The following is a 10,252-nucleotide window of genomic DNA, read 5'->3' as shown; positions in this document are numbered from 1 at the left end:
CCATTTTCACAGTGCCAGCTCCAGGAAGCTGGCTTGATTTCCCTTTGGCTTGATATTTAACAAATTGCCATGAAATTATGTGGGTGTTCCTTTATTTCTCTTCAAAACACTGCCTTTTGAAACTTCACTCTTCAATATTTTCTGTGCACATCCTAATGGATAAACATTCACATCTCAGAATTTCTCACAATTGGCAGAAATTGGCAGCTTTGTTGTTTGTGAGGAGAGGCAAAGGACAGAAATGGAATGGCATTATTGCCCCATGAATATGATTTCATCAAATGAGCCTGCAAGCCTGGAAAATTCATAGTTCTCCCTTTGGATTGCTTCAACACTGGATGTGTTCTGTGAATAATGCGAGGACTTGCATGCCCGGTCCAAAACCAGCTGAAGTTGGCAGAAAGACTCAATTGTTTTGATGGTAATTCTTTGGAATATATGTCCTTATCTACTGACACGGATAAAAATAGGTATACGGAAATACCCGTGCCAAGCTTCTGTTCCATCCTCACTGCCAGATTACAACTCAGGGAAAGCACTCATGGTTTTGCTGCCTTTCAGATGGGGAAACCCAGTCCTGATGTAAGTGGGAGCCTGCCAAATTAAGTAAATGATGCATCAGCTGAAAGACTGCAAGAGAATTTTTACACTGTGAGTCTAGAAGCAGGATGAATGAATTCATAGCCTTAGGGGAGGATCGGCAAGACTTTAAGCCATCCTTGTAATCCTCTGATGCTGGGTGTCTCTGCAACTGGCCGCAAGCCGAGGGAGTCTCTACCAGCCTGGTGCTTAAGTTTTGGCTCTGACAGCTTCCATGTGCCACATTTTGCAAGAGGCCCTTGAATAAACAGCCTTTATGTTCTTTTTTACACCACTGGCTGCAAGGGCTCCACCAACTGCAGAACACTCCAGCTTTCTTAAGGGGCATAAAGTGGGTAGAGCACATGTGATGATATTTACTGTGCACAAGAACTACTTCACTTTTATTGAGAAGCTCAAAATATTTTTTATGAGGCTCACTTACCAGGAAGCGGTGTGTTGATACGTCTCTCTTGCCACCGATTCTGTTCACCACTGAACTGGCTCCCCCAGAAATACTGGAGAAATGCAGAAGATGTAACTCCTGAGGCTGTGCCAAAACCTATGCAAAACGTTCTTGTGATCAGTCTAGATCAAATTGGGCCCTATAAGTTCATCATAAATGAGCTAAAATTATACAGAGAATAAGTACATAAACACAGCTCTTTATTGCAGCTAACAAATGATTAATGTAACTGAGATAAAAATGAGGAATCCATCAGATGTGCAGTTGACATCACAAACATAGAAACTGTGATATCAAATATAAATCCAGAATTTCTGTGAATAACAAACATCTCAGCGTCTCCTTTTATTCTTTTTATTTCCTTGATTAAGTTATTAAAGACTGGGGGGTATTTGGGGGTGCTTAGAAGCGAGAAATTAACTAGAATGTGTAGAGCAATTTTGCTCTCTTGCTTCCACCACCCTGTTTCTTTTCCTTAAAACTGCTCATTCTTATTAGTGGTCACGTCTCTGTCCTTCACCAATGAAAAGTCTTACGAGATAGTCCCTCTAGATGGTTTCTGATTCTACCGTTTCTACCTAGATTCCTCATTAGCCTTTAATAATAACGATACTTCTGGTAGACTTCTTGAAATAAGCTTTCAGGTAGCATGTGTGTATTAGCCAGGCTGACTGAAGACAAAGGTAGTATGAGAACTGTAAGGCCTCTTAATGAATAATTTCAACATAAAAGACCCACATAACAGGACTCTGGAAACATTAGACATTAGACAAATCAAAAATCGGCTCCAATGGACACCCTTTTTAAACATTTTTACTTGGTCCAGTAGAATCTGTTCAGTTTTCTTTCTCAGGAGTGCTACAAACTTCTGATTTTCCTATTTCTTCCTGGCTCACTGTGTTCTGATAGCATTTCTCACAGAAAAAGATTGTCTCTTGGAGAGTTCAGTTACACATGCTGTTCAAGTGATCCTGACAAGGATGGATGGTGATAAAAATTGTCCATCCTTTGAACGTGATTTGGATTACACTGCAGAAATTACATGTCAATATTGGATAGAGCTGTAAGGGGGATATACACAAGAAATGTAGGTTTATATGTGCACATGATTCGTCATTCCCCTCTTGACACCACTCACTCTACATGCCTGTTCTTTATTTATAGGCAAGCAGCATGCTGACATTTCAATATTCCTTCAGCTCACCGGTTCAGACTAGAGTCACAGCGAGAAAAGCAACTTGGGTAACCATGAATAGCCTGAGATTCATTTCACTGGATTTCCCAAGAATTTAATTTTAAATTGAAAGGTAAGCCATGGTGTTAATTTTACAGGAGTTTTGAAAAGGGGAGGTCACATTTTAGGAAAATAAAAGATGTATGAATGGCATTCAGAAGATAATAAAGAGACTGAGAGACTGGAAAATTACATAAATTCTCTTTACGTTTTCTTAGTAGTTGCAGGAGGCAACGGATGCAGTCCTGTCAGGCAACATGATGTTTTACTTTATTAGATTACAAGGGCTAGAAGTCAGTCTTAGCTTATTGCTATGAGTTGTGTTTTAATTACTGACAGAAACCAGAATTATCATGTATACACAAACACATATGCAAATGTGTGACACAGATAGAACTTACGCTATTGTAATTAGAAGGAAGAAAAAGGTGTCTGAATTTAAGTAGACCTCAGTTAATTCAGTAGTATGCTGGGATACTGTGATCATGGGTACATGAGAAATAACAGTGATGATTTTCTGTTTCCCATGCTCCATTTTAACATAACTTTTGTCATACAGTAGTAAATAGTGAACATCTATAGTTGTCCTCTGAAAGTTTTGACCTGGTAATGATGTAGAATGAATACAATATGCATGCTTTTAGAAGACTGAGACTGTTGAAGCATTTAAGAGTAAATTAGATGAAGACTCCATCTTTTAAATAAAAGATATTGGTATTTTAAGTTATCAAGAACCATTGTACTCAGGCAAAATTTCACTTCCTGGGGAGAGCAAGAAGTGTGTTTAGGTCATTAAATCTGTTTTTAAACTCCAGAGGAAAAAAAAAAATTAGCTTGTGGATCTCCAGAAGTCTTGAACAATTACCAAAAAAAAAAAATCCAAACAGAAACAATCAAGCATGTAACTTTTCCACTTGCTAACACACCAGATGTAATGTTAGCCCATGTGAACCTGTCTAGCTGGAAGCAGTTACTTTTTCTTCAACAAGACATTTTTCATCAGGAAACAAAAGTCCTGCTACACTCAGAAATCTCTGGTTCAGCCAACATTATGTCAATATTGTTGGGCTTCATCTGTTAACAACTTGCAAGCCAGAGAATTAATAACTAGACTTAAGTTGCCACTATTCACTAATGAGGCTGGAACGTGACCCGCACACCTAACCAGCCATGAATAAAAAAGAAAAAACTCAAGGCTCATTTACTACAACTGTCAAACTAATGCATTTTCTTTATTGCTGATCCAAAGAAGGATCAGCCCTGGTGCTGCAGCAGTATGTCAACGTTCAGCAATTGTAAGCATCACGGTGAAATGAGAGACAGTTTACTCCGGAACTTCTCAATATTTGTTTTCCTTTTCCTATAAACTTTTCAGATGTCTTATGCTGGGACTGGATGATAAAACCACATTAATCCCCTTGGAAAGCTGCATTTTGTATAATCGTGTGAGATGGAATGAAGGTTTTATCTGTATATTTTACATTCCCCCTTTGCAAATTGTTGCATTCCTTTCTCACTCTTAAATCATTGCTTTGACAATAATAATTGTGTATGCCAGAGCTATCAACAGTAGAAAATTCCAGACGTTGCTGCACAGATGGAACGCAAAGAAAAGAGTAGTTCAAACCCTCCTCCTTTATACGCATCCTTCCAGTCTGAGCAAAAGGAGTTGCACTGTAGATTTCATTGCTGAACTCTAGACCAAAACCTGTTTGAATTATGTTTTCAGTTAAATCAGAACATCTCACTCATTTTCTCTCAATTTCCAAAAGAGTCTGAAATTGATGTCTAGATATGAATTTGGGGCATGACCTCATCTGTACATTTTCAGAATATAAGGGCTGTGTTGCACCTGCAAAGTCATGTTTTGCAGTAGAGGAACATCAAACTCTCACTATGAAGTTGTCCCTAAGTCTTCTGCTCCCGCACAGATAAGGATCTCTGCCTCGAGTTTCACAGTGTATGTAACCCAGGCTATCTGGCTTGGACACAAAAGCTTCAGGCAGAGGCATAAGAGGAGCTTTTGCTATGATGATAGCTGTTTACCTAATCACCTTCGCTGTGATTATAGCTGCAAAACACTGGTTTCTTCCAGAGCAATCCCTCCATTTCTCTTATGGACAGACAGATGTTTCCAATGTTTCTGAGAAAGAACCAGAACAGTTGGCTACCCAAAGTTGTAGTAACATCTAAAGGGAGAAGATAGTATATTTGAAGCCACTTGAATACTCCAGGCTCTAGGCAATTATGTGGAATAAAGTTTTCTCTTCGAAGCTGTTTTAGGACTGATAGCCTGGCTCTGGCACACTGCTGAACACATGAGTTTTGTGAAGGCATCCCAGAAACTGATTCCGACACTCTCTTCCTTATTTTCCAGCCCATTGAACTTTTACTGATGTGGAATTGAACGCTGTAGAGCTCCCTCAAAAAGCTTCTAGCACTTAAACAGCATCAAAAGAAAGGAGTTCACAGTAGATATAAAAGATTTCCATAAAACAGATCCTGTACTGATAAAGTTACTTTGAGATGAGCATTTAGGAGATTTTGTCCATGAAAGCAACGTAGTCAGCTATGGGAACAAAAAGAAAAAGCATGGAAAGCACATGTAAGTGTGTCTCAAGTCCTTTTTACCTCACTAATTCCTGATTGCTGCTTCATGTCCTTGGAAACAACAGAAATCCATGTAAATTGGAGTGAGGCCTTTTACAAAGAGCAGAGGAGTAGCCCATACCTCCTCTCAGTGTAAAAGTGTAAAACCCCCAGGAAGTTTTATGTAGGCTTATTTCACCTTCTGTACTTTCCACACTCCTACAGCCTTTTGCTTCAGCCGGCCCTTGACAAATATGACATTTTCTTTGAGCTAATAAAATTGCAAAAAGCACCTGCAAGATAGGGACTGGATGGGCTGTATGTCTTGGGGGAAAGAGTGGAGTTTTTTTCTGGGTAAACAAACATGAAGAATGAACAGTATGTAGCTACAGTCTGAGGAAGGCAGAGATTTGGGGCAGGCTAGAGGAGTTGTCGTATGTATGCGTTGTGGAAGAGTAGGAGAGACTATGGTGACGTAAAATGTTGCAGAAAAGAAGATGTGATGGAAGTCTAAAAAAAAACCTGAAAATTACTCTTTAGGGAAAATACAAGTTGATTCAGTTTGCAGCCGAGAACAACAGGTCTGTTGTCTACAGATCTTCCTCAGCAACTGGCTAGAGCAAAGCTCTGATGCAGGATGTGAGTTTTCTCTGAGAAACTGTCCATGAAACTCCAGATTTTGCCAACAGTAGCTTGCAAAAATGCTGCTAACCTTCATCAGTCCAGACCTCACTGGGAATGCCAGACATTTGGCAGACATTTGGTTTTCACTTATATAGCTAGAACAAAGGAAATTTGATTACTGTTGTGCCTTCACATTGCAAACTTTAACCTTGTGAGGTTGTTTTTTTTTTTTCATCACATGAATCTTTTCCCAGTGAATAATGCAATCCTATGATTACACTTAGCGAATATGGGAAAAAACTCCTGAACCCTGTGAATGTGCATATGTATATGCAAAGTAGCAAGGAAGTGAAAAGCTAGGATAGGACCTCTGTTGGTGGCCTATATTGCTAAGAAACCTCAGCATTAAAGGGTTTAGCAAGAGGCCTGTCACTGACACTGAAAACAACAGATTGCTTTATAGTTGCAATGTATGAATAACATGAAACTGTTTCTGGTAGTCAGAAGAAAGCATAGTTCCACAACTCATTTTTTCATCCAACCACCTAAAAATATAGGTATCCCCTTGATTACTCAGGAGTTGTCAGCTCAGAAACCACAGTCATTTAAATAAGTACATATAACTGAAGTGCAGTACCCCTAAAAGCCTAGCAAAATAGATTCTTGCAAGCGTGAATGTGAAATACATAAACCCCGTACTGTAAACCTCAATAAAGCCAGTATGGAGGCTCTGGTGATAGAGATGCTTGTCATGATCTGTTCTTCTATTGGCATTTAGTGTTTAGAGTAACGGTTGTGGTTAAAAAAATTTTAAAAAATTGAAGAAGACAGGACTGATACTATCAGGTAGGAGTGTTTTTATTTTTCCTTAATTGCTACTGAGGTTTGCAAGTCCTTCCCTATCAGATTAATTGGAAAATACATGTTTGAGAAAAACACGGCTGCGTCTTGCACCACGTTTGGCTGGCTGGCTTAAAATGAGCAGGTGTCATCCAATATTCTGTCAAGGGGCCTAGCCAAGTACTCAGTCAAAGCTATCAAACTGTTTTTTCCATTCTTCATCTCTTATTAAAAACAAATTGTTTTAAGAAGCTGCGTGTTGTTGAATGTATGACTGAAAGACGACTATAACAGATCAAAATAATTTTGTGAAAGTTGGAAACCTGCAATGTTCCATTTGGGATAGACTGTTTGGGATTTCTGCAAAACCTCCACATTAGAAAAATGTTTTCCCATTAGTAAACACCCATTAAGGTAACTAGACTGTTACAACCTCATTAATATTAAACTTCTTGGCACTGAGCTCACAAATTAGTAATTATCATACAATTATTTAATTGCAAAATTACCCTGTTGCTGAATATTAACGTGCCTTCGCAAACACTTCTGCTAGGAATGAACTGTGTCGGTGTTCAGCACAAGCAAAACACGATAACATGCCTGGCTGATCACGGGTGGTACTGTGAAAAACAAAATGAAACAAAGCAAAATAGGAGACTGCAAATCCTGTATTAAACTGTGAAGATTACCCACTTAATAAGTCATATTGGTACCCTGTGGGAGGCAGTTTGCCTGCATTTCATGGCAGCAGAACAGAAGAAAATAGAATCAGAGTTCCTCGTATCTGTAACCAATTTCAGTACTCTGGGAAACTTCTAGATTTATTGCAGTGGACAAATTTATAACTCCGTTTCACTTTTTGAAAATTCTTTAGGACTCTTTTTGCTATCTTCCCTAAGTTTTTCCCTTGTCAGCTCTTTGCACTAAAAAGCAAACTGCAGCAGAAAAGCTGGACTTGCATCCTGGGACTAGCTTTGTATATTCTTAGGCATTAGACTCACGTGTGTCCAATGTGATAATACTTCTTACATCATGCTGTTGCCAGCCCACTTAGCACAACATCAGCACTGTCCACTGATGAGTCTGTGGTTGTAGAGTAACCATTAATACTTCAGGGCACAAACTACGGATCAATTTGGCCCTGATAGCCTCTCTTGCTAAGAACGTTCACCTCTGTAGCAGTTCTTTTCCCTTCTGTATTTCCTCACAGTTTTCTACTTCTTCTTGTCATTCCCTTTAATCATGGAGGCTGTAGAAATAGATAGGTTTATTACCCCATGAGTCATAATGAGCAATAAAAGAGACTCCAAACACTGTTTGGAGGTGTTTGCTAAATAACAAGATAGGAGAGGAAAGGGTGCTTTTAGTCCAATAAGTTTGGAAAAGAGCAAAAGTAACTGAAATTATTAGTAAAACTAATTTAAAAACCGACAACTGTAAAAATCTCCCTCTGAATACATTTTGCCCTCTTTACTGCCAGTCTTTTGGCAAATGTCACCATAGTCTCAGGCCTTTTGAAATTATTGGATTTGATCCTTTTATGCAGAGATCCTTGTCATTTTTTGAGAGCAATCTCAAATCCATAGTTTCATGTGAAGGTAATTTCCCAATGTTTCATTCAGGAAGGTCTTTATTCAAGGAAATCAATAATCTTCTATTTTTATCATCTTCATTCATCACAAAACCATCTACCTTTAGTCTGTCATCCTGCTGATATGATGGGAACCACAACCAGCTGTAACAATTCAGGGGAACCCACACTTAGCTGGAGACATTTCAGGAAGCCTGCAGGCTCCTGATATGTCATTCTCCAGCTACACGAAAACCCATTGGACCAGCTGAAAACAAATGGAGATCGAATTATCAGATCTTGGCCCTCCACAATGTCTGTTTCCTATACTGGCTATATTGCCAATGTCATTCGTCTATTGAACGAGATCCTTGTTATTTTTATGCAGAACAAAAATAATGTTGTCATGTCCAAAGGCTACATTTTCCCTTTTGCAAACACTCTTTTTCATCCCTTGCATTTTTTGAAAATCTTTTGTCTGCATTCTTTTGTGGTCTGAGGCTCCTGTATCTCTGCCAAACACTGATACATTCATCGCAGGCTTCAGCTGTGTTGCAGAACCTGAATAGACATTGAGGCTACATGGGCGACTTCAATTAAGCAGTTCTATAGAGCTGATATTTTTTGTTGAAAAACAGTGTCTTTTTGCAGGGCAAAACAAAGCAGCAATTCCAGGGATGCAAATCAGAACAAAATACTTAAAAAATAATAACTGCCAAGCCAACTAATTGTGAGGGCTCAGCAGAGAGTACAAAGACCCATTTAGCCAGTTGCTTCCTTCGTCTGCTCTACCGTTGTGAAATTCCAAGCATGTACATTACAGCAAAGATGCATGTGGCAAGGCAGAATCTCGGTGAGAAATTTCCAGATTCTAGCAGCTACATTACAGACTTTCTGAGACAATAAGATTTGTTTTCTTGGAGAAGTATAGCTATGAAAATATACAAAGGTCTTTTTATTCCTACGCACATGTACACAGCAGAGATTCTCACTGAAGTACAAGAATGCAATTTTTTTCTTTCATCCTGCTTGTAAGACACAAGTATATTGTATTTCACACAGGGCTTCAGAGCAGCATATGCCACATGCTGATGTGTTTTTCTCAACTATGTGAGACTAGAGCAAGTGCTCTTCCTTTTTTTTTCTTTAACTTTTGGAACTTTATTTACTTTTTCTCCCCATTTTTATTCATTTTTGGTAATTTCTGTTTGCTCAGAAGTAAAAGAGGAGCTTTTCTCTTTGAATTTCTGGGGAGAATTTCCTGCATGGCTTTCATTTTTGCTACGCTTGACTATATTAGGTCCAGTCACACACACACACCCTCCACCACCTTTTTTTCCTCTTCCCCTGGGTGCGGCAGCCCAGCAGAACTCTCTTTTTGTGTTCCAATCTGAGTCAAATTATCACAAATTACTCTGTCTGGCCTAGGCTATTTTTAGATCAGCCAGCAACTCTGGTTGTTTTGATTATTTCGACAACTGGCTTTGCTGCTTCTCTAAAGCCCCAAAAGCACAGCTCTCTCCACCTAGAAACTGCTTACCCAGGTATGGGGCTGTGTCGGGATGTGTCACTGGGCCTGCTAAGCTGCAGCTGCCAGTGGTGCTCAGGAGCACTACGTCAGCACCATGTATCTCCTGCAGCCCCGTTAAAGCTTGTAATAATTACTTGTAAGAAATGGAGATCTAGCTATCCACCCTCTGTCTCTGTGCCCTTAGAGTCCTTGCATACTACCAGATTTTGCTGTTGAGAGAAATGAAGAGGATGAGAATTTAGTATCCTGCACATTCCTGTGTATTACCCTACCTGCACTAGTTCTACAGGCATTTAAAGCCCACACCACCCAGAAAAAAACCCTCCAAGCTTGAATGCCTGTGGCATTTGCACACAGGCAGTGTACCTGCAGACAACATATCCTGAAGAGCTCTACCTTCTGGTAAGCAGCCTCCAGCTGGAGGTGTTATTGTGTGGCTTTTGCAAGAAAAGGATCAGAAATCTGATTCAAGTATTTCATACAATGCTGCTTTGCATTTTAATTTTGTTTAAACACTGGCAATTTTGATTTGTTTCCAGTGGTACGGCTTGGAAACTGTTTCCAGTAGTTTCCAGTAGTATGCTGGTTACTGCTGCCTGAATCTTGTATCCACTTCAGGATTGTATCAGTTTGACCTCTTCCTTTCTGGTGAAATCTATCCTCGGTCAGTCCAAGGCACTTCTCAAACACCTCTTTTAGCTCTGAAACTCAGTCCCTGTCCCAACTGCATTTCCTGCTGGCAGAGCCTGCTATATGGCCACGCTAGTGCTTCAGAGACTTCATCACGTTGTATAACCTAGGTATTGTGCTTTCCTTTGT

Source organism: Anser cygnoides, chromosome 4 (genome assembly GCF_040182565.1).
Source record: "Anser cygnoides isolate HZ-2024a breed goose chromosome 4, Taihu_goose_T2T_genome, whole genome shotgun sequence".
Classification (NCBI taxonomy): domain Eukaryota; kingdom Metazoa; phylum Chordata; class Aves; order Anseriformes; family Anatidae; genus Anser; species Anser cygnoides.
The sequence above is the reverse complement of the archived record's forward strand: the minus strand, read 5'-3'. Positions refer to the sequence as shown.